At 58.6% G+C, this 17,313-nt stretch overlaps 1 long non-coding RNA gene across 2 annotated transcripts; it reads left to right on the plus strand.

Moving 5' to 3' along the window:
- The first annotated feature begins 2,738 nt into the window (after positions 1–2,738).
- LOC145716944 (uncharacterized) lies at positions 2,739–8,295 on the plus strand. 2 transcript variants are annotated; one of them, XR_014139884.1, is made up of 6 exons: positions 2,739–3,168; positions 5,155–5,226; positions 5,600–5,774; positions 6,434–6,501; positions 6,923–7,108; positions 7,596–8,295. It is a non-coding gene; the product is annotated as an uncharacterized LOC145716944 (long non-coding RNA). The 2 variants fall into 2 exon arrangements; XR_014139883.1 differs by having other exon boundaries at positions 6,434–7,108.
- The last annotated feature ends 9,018 nt before the right edge of the window (positions 8,296–17,313 follow it).

Genomic DNA, 17,313 nt, shown 5'->3' on the forward strand with positions numbered 1-17,313 from the left:
GCTTAACGACTGAGCCACCCAGGCACCTGCTTCCCCACCAGTAAATTGTTTTTATTTTTATTTTTATTTTTTTTATTTTATTTTTTTTTAGTAAATTGTTTTTAAAAAGTATCCTGTAGGGGCGCCTGGGTGGCTCAGTCGTTAAGCGTCTGCCTTCGGCTCGGGTCATGATCCCAGGGTCCTGGGATCGAGCCCCACATCGAGCCCCACATCAGGCTCTCTGCTCAGCGGGAAGCCTGCTTCTCCCTCTCCCACTCCCCCTGCGTGTGTTCCCTCTCGCTGTCTCTCTCTCTGTGTCAAATAAATAAATAAAATATTTAAAAAAAAGTATCCTGTAATTCCCTTTTGCTATCAAAATACAACTAGTAGAACAATGGAGAAAGCATGCTCGGGAAAACCACATCCATCACCCTGCTGGCACTCTGGTGTCCTTCCCCATGTGGGTCCGTTCTGCATATTTTCGCATTGTGTGTGTATGTGCACAATTGTGTGACCACTTACAGCACATTTTCAGCATTTTCCTGCTGTAAAGGACGTAGGCTTTGGATCCAGGCAGAGCCAAAAAACGGTGACTCCTGTTGCTAACTTGGAGCAATCCATGTAACCATGTTTTATCAATTGAGATGTAACGTGGTTTGCTCAGGAATCTCCTTCATGGACATTAAGGCTATCTCACACATGTGTGCTTGTTTTTTTAATTTATTTTTTGACAGAGGCAGCGAGAGAGGGAACACAAGCAGGGGGAGTGGGAGAGGGAGAAGCAGGCTTCCCGCCGAGCAGGGAGCCCGATGCGAGGCTCGATCCCAGGACCCTGGGATCATGACCTGAGCCGAAGGCAGACGCTTAACCGACTGAGCCACCCAGGCGCCCCCACATGTGTGCTTTTAAAATTAGTGATTCAGTGACCATCTTTGTCCTCAGAGGATGATTTCTTTCAGCAAGGATGTTTCTCCAGTCCTCAGGCCTCTTTTAACCACCACCCCCTGCACTCCCATTGGGTGGCTTGGGCCTTCTCTCCTGCCACCTGGGTCTGCCCCATATGGGCTGCTTGGGGACCCGGTCTCTGGAGCGGAGTGGGGCTTTCCTCCTCTTCCCTGCCCATCTGGTGCCTGGCCCAGCATATGCACAAAGCGGTGCTGGGAGGCCCCTAGTCGATTTGAATTCAGAGCCCTCCCCTCTCCCTTAGCTTCTCCCAGCCCCTATCAGGGAAGTCTCTGCTCAGAAGCAGCAGAAAGCACTGGTCTGGGAGTCAGGGGACCTGGATCTGCTTCCCCTCTCCGGCCAGGACACACCCACAGCAGGGGCTGGGTCCCTCATTTCCCCGCCTGCCCCAGCTCCAATCCCTCCCTGAGGGAGGCTCCGAGGAGGGTGGATTCTTTAGAGGAAGGGCCCCTAGTTGAACCACTCAAGCTGCCACTGGTCTGGGCACTGGGGAAGGTGGCAGCTCTGGGGCGTGGGAGCTACCACCCTGGTCAGAAGATAAATTCCCGCAGAGCTGCCAGGGTTGGGGAGGGGCTGGGCAGAGACCACCACCGACTTGCAGGGTCCTGCACGGTCTCCATCCCTGACTGCTCTGGAGCTTAGCAGAGGGCCTGTGCACAGTCTGCCCCTTACAGAGGAGGAGCCTTGGGGACCCGGTCTCAGGCTGCTGTGACCACCTCTGCCAACCTCTGGAACTTCTCGAGAACGCTGGCTTCTCTGAGCTGTAGGATGGCTGTAACCTGGTGTCCCCCTCTCGGGCTGCTGGTGGGCACAGGCAGCTGGGCAGGCCTTGATGGAGCTCCTGCAGTCTGACAAAGGTCCCTCCAGACCAGTCTGCAGGCTTCCAAGGGCCCAAGAACCTGGCTGAGCTGCATTCCAGACCTGCTGGCACAAGGACAAAGGTCTCAGAGGGGGGCTGTGGCGCTGAATTTGACTTTCTAGCCCCAGTCATCTCAAGAGGGAAGGTAAGGGGGTGGGAGGAGATGCCAAGACCCAGGCCGTACTGTCTCATCTGGTCCTTATCCTCCCTGGTGGCCTTCTGCATCCCAGTGTTAGGAGAAAACGGAGCCTCGGGGAGTCACTGGCCAGGGTCACCTCTGGGGCACCTCCTGGCCCTGGCTCCTGCTATGTCTGGAGGGCCCCCGAGGGGAGAGGGATGGGAGGGACCGACGGAGAGGGGACTGCTGCCCTCGTCTCCTCCTTCCCACAGATGGGCCGGCCAGAGCCCCCACGGGAGAAGGTTTCTGACACCCAGCTGTCTGGCGCCCCTGCTGCCCTCCACCTTGCCCTTGGCCATGCCATCCCTGGCCCCGAGGACTCGGACCTGGTGCCCTCTGTGACCTTGGCTGCAGCCCTGGTCCTGCTGTTCCTCCTGCTCTTGGCCTGGCTGGTGTGGGACAGGCCCCTCCGAGGCTCCTGCTAACGTGGCTTCCCAGGCAGAGGATGGGGTATCCCTTGGCTGGGCCTGGCATGAATCAGGAGTGGCCTAATGGGAGCAGAGCCAGGGACAGGGGTGGGGGTAGGGGGTTGGAGGGTTCGAAGGTAAGAGTGTGGGGAGGCGGCTGGGCCTCCCAGCCACACCCTGGGCCAAACCCTGTGACCTTTGTCTATGGCAGCCCAGGAAGTCCCCAAGCCCCCCCCCCCCGCCCCGCTGGAGGCAGGAACCCAGACGAGCCCTGGCCTCTGCTGTCCAGTGCCGCAGCTGGGGCATCATGCCTCCAGGTGGCTGTGGAGGGTGGGCTGAGAGCCTGGGGCAGCCGAAAGTGCCCAGGCAGGCGGGGCTCAAGTCCACCTCATGCCGGTTTCCTGCAGGGTGGGGCTCCCCATCTTTGCATGACCATCCTGGGTGCTGCAAAGAAAGCCAGGTGACCCCTGGGCATCTGTGGGATGAAGCAAAGGGAGTCAGGAAATGAGAGTTCCAGCCCGGGCTCTGTCCATGACGGGCGGGGACAGTGGATGATGTCCTTCTCCATTCTGGGCCTCAGCTTCCTCAGGCATCAAGTGAGGATGGCCGTACCTATTTCTGTGCATTGTTCTGAGGCTGACCAGTGGGTAGGCACTCTGTGGTCACCTCTGCAGCCGACACTCTCCCTTTTGCCAGGGACCCTCGGAGGAAGCCCCATTCCCCGGAGGCAGAGGCCGCAGGAGCAGGGATGCACTGGTCTTGGCCGCCACCTGGTGGCTAAAGTAAGAATGGCATCATCTGTCGTTGGATCCCCTTGGGCTCCTCCTGGCAGAGGAGGGGAAGGGGTTTTATTTTTTTAAGTGGAAACATTTGAGATTGTGGATAAGCACAAGTCTTGTTACTTAGAACTTCCTTTACCATGTGCTGTTTATCTTTGTTCCCTTCATTTCTGCATCTATAATTTTACCAAAAAAAAAAAAATATCAGGAAGGGGGTGGAGGGGGCAGGTGGGGTGGAGGGGGTGGTGACGGTCAAGCCCAGGGTCGCGGGTGTCCTCCTGCCCCACGGGGGCCCTGTCTTGGAGCCTGACAAAGGAAGACATGCATTTCTGAGGATGGGAGGGGCGGGGGACATTCAGGTTGGGACTGGCGGTCCTCATAGAACAAATGCTTACCAAGACACCATGTGCCAGACACGGGGAGATGAATTGGGCCCCCAGAGAGCTCAGGGTGGCTTTGTGCTCTTCTCCTCCTGCTGGCTTGCTGTCCCTCCCTTGGGCAGTGCAGGCCTCTGGGGTGGGCCCCAGCCATGTACCATACGAGAGGGAGGGAGAGAGGAAGGGAGGAAGGGCAGGAGGGAGGAAGGGAGGGAGGGAGGAAGGAAGGAAGGAAGGAAGGAAGGAAGGAAGGAAGGAAGGAAGGAAGGAAGGAAGGAAGGAAGGAAGGGGGTTTCTTTCTCCTGCTCCTCCAGCTTCCTGAAGTCAGAGTGCTCACCTACGTATCCAGGCTGGGGTGCCGGGGAGCTGCAGACTCCCTCTGTCCCCCACCCCTCCTCCCCATCTCCCTCCTCACTCCCTCTCAGAGGCTGCAGAACCAGAGGGAAATCCTTGGATCCTTCCCTCCAAGTGTGAGATCATGGCCACAGATGTCAGGCGGTCCCCACTCCCCCCAGAGGTGGCTTCCAGTTCCTTGGTTCCCTGGAAGGCTTAGTGAGCTGGGAAGCGCCCTCTGGGGAGCAGGGCTAGGGGAGAAGCCCCTCTGGGCCTTGCTCAGGGGCCCAGGGCAAAGGAGTGACTGAAGCAGGCAGGCTCTGCTTGTTTGCATTTGTGACTGGTGACCTGCAGGGAAACTATTGTTCTGTGTAACACAGTGACCCGTATTATAAACATCGCCCCTCCCCCTGGGGTTTTTCCTGCGGGGACAGCCAGATGCCCCAGGTCAGGAAAGTACGGGCTTTGGGTGGGTGGGACATTGCGAAGGGTGCCGGGATGGGCCTGGGGACTGGGCTGGGCAAGCCTGGGGTGGGGGGGTGCGCTCCTGAGCTGGCTGGCCGAGTTGCCAGGGGCAGGCCGCTTGCGTGTGCGTGAATGTGAGTGTGCATGTGTGAATGTTCGTGTAACATGGGTGTGTGTACATGCGTGTGTATATATGTATACAGGTGTGTATGCGTGTGTGCGTGTGCGTGCTCGTGTGTTTGCTCCACGTGGCCTCCTACAGGCGTGTGTGCGTGGGGTGAAACGGACGTCCTTCCTCCCGGCCTGGCCGCGGGCTGGTGGGGGTCTGCAAGGCCAGGCTGAGTGGCCCATAGAGGGGCCAGATGAGTTTCTCCTTGGCTGTTGTTGAAGAGACAGGCTGCTCTCCAGTTGTGTGTCCTTGGGAGGGTCATGCAGCTAGAGCCTCCTTCCCTCGTCAGCCCACGGGACGCTGGGGGCAGCGCTGTCCCTTCTGCTTTTCTGCTTCCTAGAAGGGCCCTGGTTTTGTTTGCGGTGGTGGGGTGCTTAACCGTCCTTGCAGCTAGGTGGCCACGTGAGTCAGTGCTGACCCGGAGGTGTAGACAGGGGCGTCCAGGGAGGGTCCTACCCAAACCAGCCCGGCCTGGCCCCCTGTTGGGAGGGGGATGGCTCCAGGTCACAGGGGACAGGGCGGTGGTAGGAGAGCAAACACAGCCTGGGACTGCGGGCCCTGTGCCACCCACTGCCCTCCTCCTGCCTCCTGCCTTCCGCGAGGTGGGAACAGAATAACCATCCAGGGCTGTGGGTCCTGTGACAGGTGGAAGCCTCCGTCCCCGGCCCAAGAGACAGGACAGAGGAGGACGCCGACGGCAGGAGAACACAGCCACAGGTGAGCAGGGCACATAGCATCCTTCTTTGTAACTCGGGGCAGCCAGTCCCGAGGGCTGGGCCCCAGCAGGTCCGCAGCAAAGGCCTGGCTGGACGTCCCCTCGGGGACATTCTTGGGCACCTTCTGGGGGTTTCAGCCAACCCACACCATCAGGCGCGCCCTGCTTGGGGCAGGATAGGGAACAGGGAAAGGCCGAGGTGGGGCTGTCTCCTCCCCTGGCTGTCAGCCCCTCCTCAGGGCACTGCTGGGACCCCTGCCTCTTCTGCTCCTGGGGTCCTGGCATGGTAGCCAGATAACCTGGGGTAACCAGATAACCCGGGGTAACCAGATAACCCGCTCCCTTCCGCTCGCTTCCATCTCCTCTTCTGTACAGGGGGAGCTCGGGGAGGTGTGTGCGGGCGAATGCAGCGGAGCTCCGAGCCAATGCCCAGTGTCCCGGACGGGCGCCCGCTACCCTGCCTGCCTGCTGGCGTCCCCCCTGGCCGACCAGCCTCCGAGCGAGGCCTGCCAGAGAGCAGGCTGGTGTGGACACTGGCTGATCCGCGCAGGTGAAGTGACTTCCTTCCCCGTCTGGCGCCAGGAAGGGTCAGACCCAGGTCCCCCACCCCGGCCCAGACGCCCTGGGGTTCAGGCCCCCTCCCCTGCGGGGGCGCCACCCTGCGGGCCTCAGCCAGCGCTGTCTTCGGGGACCCAGCCGTCCAGCTGTGGCTGCTGATCACACAACAGCTGCTCTTCTTGCTCGAGTGTGACGGTACATTTTTTCCGGCGGCCGGACTCTCCCTGGCTTGCAGTGTAAGCGACGGTCTGGCTGGGTCCCGGCCGCCCCCCGTGTCCCTCCATTTATCTTTGGCCCCCGGGCTGCTCTGTGGACTCCCTGCCAAAAGCAAGGATTGAATTTTGACTCTTGTTTTGCTGATGGTCTAGAATATGTAAAAAATGTTCCATTGGGAGACCCGAGGGCACGGCGGGGGTGGGGAGCGGGGGCTTGGGAGCATGCTGTGGCCAGCACAACCCCCCGCCCCGGGGTAGACCTTTGGGGTGCCTGGTGAGCTGGGGGAGGGCTGGGGCGAGCGAGGCTGTTTATTTAGAGCAGTCGCTTGTTGGTGCTTCTGGAACACCAGGGTGTGTGAGCTTGTCACACAGCGGGGGCGTCTTTCCCTGCTTCGCAGGAGAGAAAACACTTGTGACCCCATCGCTTGTTTGACAGGCTGGCTTGGTCCCCGTGGGCGTGTCCCTGCGCCCACTCACACCGCAAATGCTTCTCCGGTGCACACGGTAACTAGTTCCTGCCGGGCAGTGGGATCCGGACCTGCCCCGCCGCCCCGAGGGAGCTCCTGGTCCAGTGGGAGCCCAATGCAGCCAAAGGGCTCGGCAGGCGGGGGCAGGACAGGCATGCGGCTGAGGGGAGGGCTGCGGTCCCAGCCTGCAGTGGGGACCCAGCATGCCTCCCGGTCACGAAGTGAACCCAAGCTCAGTGCATAGGAACCCATGGGGCCAGCCAGGCGGTGCGGTTGTCCTTCCGAAGGCCCCAGGGCGGGAAGCGGCTTGGTGCTGGGTGTGGACGAGGCTGTCACCAGCGGGTGTGGCTGGAGCATGAGACTGAGTGGGGCATCAAGGGAGAGAGGTCAGGCTTTGAGGGTGGGGGGTCCAGCCTTGGACGCTCAGGCCTGGCCTGCCTCTGGACTGACACCCATAGATGCCATGTGCCTGCCCGTGGTGTGTCTTCTGTCCTGGTGTCTACACAGCCTGGGGCTGGCTTCCAGCTGGTCCTGTCGCCCTGGACAGCCACAGGGGTTTGGAACTACGGCTGCAATTTCAGGGGAAAATGCAGATGGGGTGCCTGCCCTCACCCGCCCCCGACCTTTGAGGCTTCATCTTGGAGGTAGGCAGAATGTCTGTCTGAGGGGCTCGGCCCACAGCAACTCCATGACCCGGGAGGCCAACTGAGGCCTGGGGTCTCACGGGTTGCCCTCTGTGGGAGCTGACGGATTAGCTGCCCAAGCAGGTGGCTCTTTTGAGAAGCCTGGTTCCCTCTTGCCAATAAGGAGTGGGGTTTGTGTTTGTGGGCCTGGAGGATGGATACCAGGTCCCTGCTGCCCTTAAAGGGACTGGCTGTTGGGCATGGACACAATGGAGGATCCGGACCTTCTGGGGCATGGTGGTGGGGAAGGGACTGCTGGTGGTGGGGGTCATGGCCCCCCTCTGTCCAGAACAATCACATCGTCCTTTCCCCAGGTGCAGACTGGCTGTGGCTGTGGCTGAGAGTGGGCTGCAGGGCTCAGGGATCCTGCCGCCCTGGCCGGGGCCTCCCTGTGGCCACCAGGTGGATGGCCCCCACACTGTGGCTGCCTGACTTTTCTCCATTTCAGCTCACCAGGATCCCGGCCACTGTCTCCTGGAGTCCTGAGTCCCGTGGGAGTGGTGACCCATAGGAACATAGAATTAGGCAGAAGAAATGTGCTTGCCACACGAATACGGCAGCACGGTGCCTTCCGGCCCGAGTGTGCCCCTGCTGTTCCAGATGGAGGTCTGGTGCCTGGCTTGGGAGGAGGATGGCCCTTGTACATTCGATGGGCCAGGCCTGGAAGGCTCCAATGAGCTGCAGTTATGGGGCTGGTGTGGGGAAGGTTCTCCAAGATCACCCTGCAGCCCCCACCCTGCCTGTGGACAGGATGCTCTTCGGGACCAAGAGCAAATGCCTCTGTTTGCGGAAACTTCCTGGCTTTCCAGGTGCAGAGCACCCTGAGCCCACAAATCTCCCTTTGCTGGGACTTCTGCTGGGACAACAGATTTTGTGTTGGATGGGATTTACAAGTGAGAAGCTCCAAAGTACAGGGGCTGGTGGGCATGTGCGTGCAACCCCACAGCTGGGGACCCCAACGAGCCCCCTGCGGCTACCGGGCTCCACGCTGCGCCTGTGGGTCAGCTGCAAGCTCCTGGAGGCCCCTCCAGCTGCTGTCCATGTCCAGGGAGTGTAGGGCTTTGTCCCCGGGCAGGAATGCCCTCTCCTGCCTGGCCGTCTTGACTCTCACCGACTCATTACTAAGAATAAAAGTCAAGTGCCCGTCAGGCCCCTCTGCTGTTTCTGAGAAACTGGCCCCTTCCCCAGACCGTCCACTGCAGCCTTGCTGTTTTCCCACCTTCATTTCAGAGTTCAGACATAATGCATCTGAGTCAAGAGCTCCAAGCATGGGGTCTGGCCCTTGAAAGGCCAGGCAAGGGGTCTTCAGCTCAGAGGTGTTTTGGCTTTGAAAATTCTCCCACTTGCACTTGAAACATGGGGCTCACACAAAGCACCCCCAGATCAGGGTGCAGCCAGCCCTACACCTCTCTCTGGGCAGCTCCCAGATGATGGTCGAGGAACCTCTTGGTGGTGCAGACGGCATGCCCCCGACCACACAGCCTTGTAGCAGTGAGGGGGGCTGTCTGACAGCTGGGCATCCCCGGGACCACCCAGTGCTTTCTCGGATTCTCCCTTGGTGCCTTGCCCTTCAACTTATTCACTCCACCCTCGGGGAGGGCAGAGGGGGTTTCACCTACTTAGAACTGCCTGCAGATTCTGTGTGAGGTCAAGGGCAGCGCCCTCACTCTTTGGGGCCTCCTGACACTCCCCCTGCCCCCCCACCCCAGGTTGGCCAGTCTGAACTGCAGGCTCGAGGACCTGGAACAGGCCCCCGGGCTCTGGGAAGCTGAGCTGCAGCCGACTCGGCCTTCGGTTGGGCAGGAGTTGGGATCCCTGACTCGGCCAGCCGGCAGGTCAGGGGCCCGGCCACAGACTGGGTGTGCAGTCCTGCCGAATGGAGCTCCTGTCCACCCGGTCTCGGCTGGGGCTGACCTGCCGGTCTGGGATATGACGGGCTTAGGAGAGAACATGGGGTCCCCGGCCTAAGAAGGAGTTTGAAGGAGCTGGCTGGCGAGGTGGGACAAGGAGGTTGGGGACGTGACCAGTCCGGCCGGGAGATGGAGGTTGGTGTGCAGTCGGAGAGCGCAGTGGGTGAGACCATGGGCTCTGTGGGCCTAGGTCCTGCCCTGTCACCTTCCAGCTGGCCCTGACCGTGGGCGTGGCTCCCGCCTCCCTCTGCCAGAGGATCACACGAGTTCCTACACGGAGCGCGAACTGGGAACCCCTTATAGGTATCTGCAGGGGAAAGTGTCTCGGATTTCGGGTGATTTAAAGGGTCTTTTTATTCATCCGCATGTTTGAATTTTTCTAGGACACACACGAATGTGAAGAATTTAAATGGTTGTTTTGAGCAAACTAGAATCGTCACCAGTGTGGTAAAACGTAACTGAAAATCCCTACAACCCTGTAAAGCTCTGCATCCATTACACCCTGACGGGATGGTCGCTGGCCGCAGGGCTGGGGACCGGAGGGGAACCGAGTCAGTGTGGAGGGGGCTCCATCCGTCGGGGACATGCACGCGTGGATGCATGTGATACCTCTCGGCATGAGTGATGAACGGAGGAAGGGGTTCCTGGGAGAGGCAGTTTGGGGGGCCATGGAAGGGTCGGGTCTTGGAGGATGAGTTTGATTTTAACAGGCAGGGAGCAGAGGTGTGCTCGAGGGCGTTGTGGGTGCGGGAAACAGCCCATGTGCGTGCACGCCCTCATTCACACACGCACACACACACATGCATACTTGGGCATGGAGTATGTGCTGGGGGAGGGGGTGGCAGCTTAACGGGAGGGGCAGCCAGAGGGCAGGTGAGGCCGGCCCGCTGGGAGGTGCGTAGGCTGGACAGGGCGGCAGCATGATGCCATATGAAGTTTTGCAGCTGAGGGAGGACGGTGACTTGGCCCCAGAATCTCGCTGGGCAGGGGCTACGACAGCCACAGTCTGAACCGAGAGAGGTCTCAGTCCACAGTGGCCGGCGTGCAGGGGGCTGGAACCAGGCTCCACCGAGGCCTCGGGCTCCGTGGTGGCTCCTGAGTAGTTTGGTGAGAACCAAAGTGCAGGCTTCCGGAAGCTACCAATGCCTCTTGGGCCTTCTTCTCAGACACTCTGGGACACCAACACATGGCCCTACCCCGCAGAAGTCACCCCGCTTGGGAAGGCCTCCAGAGAAGAAGCTCACACATTCCTCTGGTTTGGGGCTAGAGATATCCTCCCCCCACCCCGCAGGGCTGGAGGCGGGCGGGGGACTGCTCTGTCAGGCTGGGACACGCTGTCCCCTGGCCTGACCTGGCCTCCTGGCACAAGGCCCGTGCCGGGAATGGCGTCTGACCCTGTGTTCCAGGAGAGGCTGGGGCAGTGTCCTCAGGACACAGCTGTGCCCAGCTGTTTCCCGAATGACATCGTCCAGAAAGCCCACCCCCACCCCTCCCAGCTCTGCTGACCAAGGGACACAGGTGTCGGGGCCCTTTTGGGGACCTAGGACCCTGGGGTAACAGGACAGAGGCCAAGACCCGCTTGGCTTGCAGAGTCTGGGAAAACTGTTGACTTCCTGAGGCCTCCCAGGTACATCGTGTGGCTAAGAAGTTTTGTCCACAGTCCAGGCCAGGGGACGCTCTTTGCTCGGGCTTGTGAAGTTACCGGAGGCTCTGTCTTCCAATGGAAGAGCTCATACCTCCCTTGACATGACCACCAGCATCCCCTGCAGAGAAGACCCACCCTGCTGCTGTGATTTCTGACCTCCCTGAATCCGCAGCTGTTCTGCCTGGAAGGCCTTACCCGGGTCTTTGTTGGAGCCTTCAACGGGAGGAGGGCAAACCGTGGGCATGCCATCAAACCACGGGCTGGGCCATGGGCCTCGGGCAAGTCACAAAGCTTCTCTGTGCCTCGGGGTTCTCAGGGGCTTAGTGGGCTCCCTCCTCACTCCTGCAGCTGCCCCCCAAAGGCATGGGCACTTAGAGGAGGGGTCCCAGCCTTGAGGTCCAGCCCAAATGGCCAGTGTGGGCACACGTCCCTCTGGAGATGCAGAGCCCCTGATGGCTGCCACTGGCCCTTGCAGAGGAGGGTCCTGCAGACATCCTCCATCACTCCACTCCCATGGAGCATGAGCTTCCGTGGACAGTGCTGTCATTTGTCTCGTTCACTGCCGTATCTCCAGTGCCTGACATGTAGGAGATGCTCGATAAATATTGGATGAATGAACGAATTCACCAATCACTAACTCATTTGTTGAGAATGGCAGAGTTTGAGTGCCTAGACCCTGGAGTCAGATAGTCCGGGTTCTGAGGTTTGAGTCTGTGACTTAACTGGCCGTTGAGCGAGTTAATGTCCCTGTGCCTCGGTTTCCTCATCTGTACAATGAAGGTAGAGAGATTTCTGTTCCTATCAATAGGAAAAGCAGCTACAAATTCAGGATAGAAGAAAAGATGTCCATCTTGAATGCCGTCTTCCATTGGCTAGGAGGTTGCAGAGTCCTCAGGCCAAGATGGGGGAAGGAGGAGACCCAGGGAGAACGTGGCACACTCATGCTGGTTTTGCTTTGAGATGTAGGGGGATGAGGCCACCATGTCACATCTGGAACAAAAAGATTGAATTTATTGTTTGTTAAGCCAGGGATTATATGTCGGACACCTGGGCGGCTCAGTCGGTTAAGCGTCCGACTCTTGATTTCAGCTCAGGTTGTGATCTCAGGGTCGTGAGATCGAGGCCCACATTGGGCTCCACGCTCAGTGGGGTGTGTGTTTGAGAGTCTCTCTCTCCCTCTGCCCCTCCCCGCTGTGCTCTCTCTCTCTCCAAAATAAATAAATCTTTAAAAAAAAAAAAAGCCAGGGAGAACCATAGTTGTGAGGCACAGAGTTTTATCAAGTGTGGCCTCAGACCCTCCCCGCGGGGCAGTTTAGGGGCTGGATGCTCTTGAGCTGAGGAAGGGGAGTCACTGGAACGGGGCTGCTGGTTGGCTGCCCGAAGCAGGTCGCCACCGATAGGTTGGGATAGATTCGACGCTGGTCCTGGTGTTTACCGGTCATGATGGCCAAGGAAGAGTCTGTCTTGTCTTTTTGAATATGGGGAGCTGAAACTTTTCTGTTCTCATAGGTAAATTGGAGCATCACTTTTTGGCTCTCTTTGGGACTAGGGACAGAGGACAAAGCGCTGGGTCTGGGCGTGTTGGGGGTGCCACAGAAGACCACCTCCAGGGGCACAGGATTCCCAAGCGCCCCACTTCACTGTCAAGGTAAACTAGAAAATCCACCTGGCCTCAAGATGTTGAATCAACAGTGCCTGGCTCAAGAGGAGAGGTGGGAGAATTCTCTAGAATTAATAACCCTAAGCTGGCCCTCATGTGTCCGTGCGGCCTGAATTCACAGTCCCTCAATTACCCCCAAACCTCCAACAAGGGATTCCAGTCTAAAGGGATCTCAGACTGGGAGTGCCCTAGTTGTGTAGCAGAAGCAAAGGCATCGCCTCCATCTCAGGCCTCAGAAAAGTTCCAGAAACTTCCACAGCTTTAAACGAACCGTTCAGAGTAAAAATTCACTAAATACACAAGGGAACAAGGAACCATAAGCAAAGGCTGCAGAAACAATAGACTGTAGAGTCAGACCAGTAAAAAAAAACCCCCCAAAAACAAAAACAAATATTAGAAATATCAGACCTAAGAAACAAAATGAACATGTTTTATTATTTTTTTTAGAAGGGGAGGGGCAGAGAGAGAGAGAGAGACTCTTAGGCAGGCTCCACGCCCAGCACGAAGCCCGACGCAGGGCTCAATCTCATGACCCTGAGATAGTGACCTGAGCTGAGATCAAGAGTCAGACACCTAAGTGACTGAGCCATCCAGGCACCCCAAGATTTTGTCTCCTTGAGTATAGTCGTCCCAGTGGGTGCCAAGTGGTGTCTCGGTGAGGTTCGATCTCATGATGTTGAGCATCTTCTCATGTGCTTGTTGGTAATTCATAAGTCTTTGGTGAAGTGTCTGCTGAAACCTTTTGCCGTTTTTTTCTTGAATTGTTTATCTCATCACTGAGCTTTGGAAGTTTCCTTATATGTCCCGGATACAAGTCCTTTATCGTATATATATATTTTACAAGTATTTCCTCCCAGCTTGTTCCTTATCTTTTTAATTTCCTTAATGATGGCTTCTGAAGGACCAACGTTTTAAATTTTGATAAAATCTAGTTTACTAATTAACCTCTCTGACGGATCACACTTTTGCTGTCCTATGTAAGAATCTTTCCCTGTCGGAAGGTCACAAGGATATTCTCTTACGTTTTCTGCTGGAAGCTTTCTGGTTTTTGGAGTTAATTTTGGGGTGTGGTGTGAGGGAAGGGTTGAGGTTCGCGTCTCGTTGGCATGGGGACATCTGTCTGAGCCAGTGTCCTTTGTCCAAAGCCGTTCATTCCCGAGTGGGAGGTTTGACTACCTCTCTCTGTGACTGACAGCAACTACTCAGCAAGGATACAGAAGTTTGAAGCGATTCCACCGTGGAGCTCGATTTGATGGACTCCTACAGAATGTGAGGAGCAAACACGCCGGGCAGGCTCCCAAGGGGCAGTTAGGCAAACTGACCCCACACTGGGGAATAATTTTTACACATTGGTGTCTCATAGACTGACCTCAGTACTCGTGAGAAATCAGTTATAGCTTGACCCTCCATCCCGCATCTGCAAATTAAGAAAGAAGACATCGTAATGAAATCAGAACAAGGGCGGCCACAGTGCCTGTCTCAGTGGGCAACGGTGGAGAGGCCCGAGTCAATACACACGGAGCAGGGTATGGAAGTGTCTGGAAGGCATGCTGCACGCCGGTGGCTGGACTTTCATTCCCTCTGCCTCCTGCCTGTCGTGCTCCTTTGCTGATTCATGCATGGGTTTGTGAGCTGGTGCTGTCTGCAGGGTCAGCATGCACCAGGCTTGGTGGGGCCCGCCCAGAATTCCCGTGCAGCGAGGAAGACGCCACTGCACAGATAGCCGGGTTCCCTGCATGCTCACAGAAGGATGCGGCGCCCGGTGGCTTGGATGGTCCACGGTGGGGTTCCACATTGTGCCATCGCACAGCAGGACAAGAGCGGCCATGAGGGGCAGTGGACAGGACACAGGGCTAGGGAGCCCACACCAAGCAAGGTCAAGTCCCAGCTCTGTTGGCGTGAGACCTCAGGCACACTGACACTTCACTGATCCTCAGTTTTCCAACCTGAGCAATGGGGGCAGCCGAGACGCGTTAGGATGAGGGAGTGATAACAGGTTTGAGAGCCCCTTCCAGGCTGTAATGGGGCTGATCACATGATTCAGAGGATGTGGGCACCGTGGGGCCCAGTGTAGAAGAGCAGGCGTCTGCAGGAAGGACGTTCAGCTGGCCTCTGACGTTGCCTCTTGTGTTGACATCGTGGGTTCTGCCACTCTGTGATTTCTGGAACTGGCTGGAGGCCCCAGGCCAGGGATCACTCCCCCGGCCCCCCAGCCCCTCCCCTCCCAGCCCCGGAAGTCAGGGCTGTCGGTCTGAGACCGGCAGCTTCCTGGAGCCCAAGCTGGAGCCGGCAGCAGGCCCTTATCAGCTGCTGCTCTGAGGCCTGCTACCGGGGGGCGGGGGGCAGGGGGCCGGGGGCTCTGCCAAACATCTTCCAGATGTGGCCACAGCTACCCGATAGCCTGGCTCTGGTTGGGGCCCTCAGCCAGCAGTCTCCTGTTAGCAGAGCTGTTAGGAAAACAAAACCCAGTGAAGGCACAGGAGGCCCAGCTTCTCGGGAGGGAGAGAGGGGCGACTGGGCTGGACATGCAGTTCCAGGCACTTGCTGGCCTCCTCCCTCCCTGCGGCCTTCTGGCCGGAGAGCCTGGCCTGCCCAGCCAGCCCTGACCTTGGGGTGGTCGCAGCCATCGGCTGGCTGCCTCCTGGGTGGGAATCTAAGTCTCCCCGGCCAAGGGCTCCCTGGAGGGTCCCTCCATAGTGCACGTGGGTGATGTGGGGTTCATGTGCCTGCTCACCCCAAAATGGAGCTCGACAATGTTGCCCGTTTGCCAGTCAGATTGAGGGTCCCATGCGCCTCTGCCAGCTTTCCTGAGCCAGGACAGGTTTTTGGCAGTGAGGGGTCGTGGGGGAGGCGCCAGTAGGATAAGCAAGGGTCTCTCCTTTTAGAGGTCTTGGGCCCTGAAAGGTGACCAAGGTCTCACGGCCCCGGGGAGTGGGCACCCCAAAGCCGTTTCCTTTCCAACACTCGGCCCCTCCATCATGCTCCTGGTGTCTAGATCAGCAAGGGGTCAAGGCCAAGACTTCTGAGGTTACTGACTAGCCATTTATCCAGAGTGGGCTCTTCAAGGAGCCATGAGTCTGCCCTCGCCAAGACATGGAAAAACCCACCCATTCCTTTGTTGAGAAATATTTGTTAACTGTGCATGGAGAGTTGCCTACATCCTCCTTTGCAGCCTGCCCGCCCCCGAGGAACCCAGACGGCCCCTCGCCCTGTCCACCTGGCCCCGCCCCCGTGTCCACCTGGCCCCGCCCCCAGTTCCCACAGCCACAGCTGCCCCTGGCAGTTCCCACACAGACCCTGCTTGACCCTTCACCCTCTCCCTGGACCACTGCTCCCTTCTCCTTCAGCTCGGCCAACGGCACTCGCTCCGCAGAGCCTTCCCTGGACGCCCATCCCCTCACTCACCTCTGTCTCTGCTGCCCCACTAGCTTGTGCGAGGCGGGCAGGCAGAGCCCCGGGGGGGGCTTCCGGGGTGGGGGGGTGGTCCCAGTGAAGCCCCGAGGTTGGGACAACTGCTTGCACGGGTGACCACCCAGGAACGAGGTGCTGTCAAGCGGGGCCAGGACAGGCATCGGGGAGAGACGGAAACCCCAGAGCAGAGCTGGTGACAAGACACCAGGGTGTGGACCATCCCACGGCCCTTTGTCCTGCACGGCTGCACCCGAGGCCAGCACAGGCCTGCTCTGAAGTCCTGTTCATGTGCTCAAGTGACCTCAGCCCCCCCCAATCCTGAGAGAGGGCAGGAGGGGAGCCCAGTGCGGCCTCCTCCCCGCTCCACCTTTGGACCCTGAGCACGCCAGGCCAAGCCCATCTAGCTCCCTCTGGTCCTGGATCACAAGCCAGAGACGGAAGCAAGGACAGTCCAGCCGTGGGCACCCTTCCCTCCATCAGGGCAGCTGTGGTTCTCTTGAGGCTCTGACGTGAAGGAGGCAGGAGGTCGGGGGAGGTTCAGGGCACAGAGGATGGTCTGACTCAGAACCGTGGGACGGTGAGGCCGTCACAGACGAGGCCCAGGGGCCAGGCATCTGCAGGCTCCCACGGCTCAGTCCACTTTGCTTTTCTAGTTTCAGTCTCAAACCTGCCTCTTCCAAGCAGCCTTCCTTGCTTACTTCCTTGATCCATAATAAACATTTGTTTCCTTGGCAAATGGGGGCATTTGGTGCCATATCTGAGGTGAATGTCCCCTGACGGTAAGGACCCCTTTACTTGTTTGCCCCCTACCCTCTTGCTTGCCCATGACCACTGATAATGGAAATAATGATGCCATTTCTTAAAATGCCATTTATACAACACTGTGCTAAGCGCTTTGCAGTCAGTGACCTCATTTAATCTTGGCAACACCCACGCGGGGTGGGCACTGCTACAGAGGAGGAAGCTGAGGCCAGGGAGCCGGGAGGGGGCAGGGAGCTCACCCGAGGTCACGGAGGGAGAGCTGTTTCCTCGCCTCTACACCTGACCTCCCAGCCCAGCCTCCTGCTTCCTCTTTTTGCCTGTTTTACTTTCCCAAGACCAGTCTAGCCAGCCTCTGACTCAGTTTACCCCAGGGGCCGGAGTGGGGCAGTGGGCGAAGCTGCTGTCCTGGATCAAAGGTGAAGAAATCCGGTGCGGACATGGGACGACACGGGCCCCAGGGCCCCGCGCTGGCGGGGGGGGGGTCCCCGGTGGCACGTGCCCAGCGTGGCCGCTAAGCAGCGGACCGGCTGCCCGGCCAGCTGCGTTACGCCCCGGGCCTTCCGCCGACTCTGCAGAATCGGTCTTGCCCACATACCTGGCGCTCCTCCCTGCAGCTCCCGGTTGCTTTCCTGTGGGTCCTGGGCCAAGCCCCTGCGGCCGAGCCCAGGGCGGCCGGCTTCCCCTAACTACAATTGCAGCCCTGCCGGCGGCCCCCACGGGGGAGGTGGGGAGCTGTAAAGCCTTTTTAAAAGGGGCAATAAAAGTTTTGGGTTTCAGA

This window comes from Leptonychotes weddellii, chromosome 14 (genome assembly GCF_054177405.1).
Source record: "Leptonychotes weddellii isolate Sample4059 chromosome 14, ASM5417740v2, whole genome shotgun sequence".
Classification (NCBI taxonomy): Eukaryota; Metazoa; Chordata; class Mammalia; order Carnivora; family Phocidae; genus Leptonychotes; species Leptonychotes weddellii.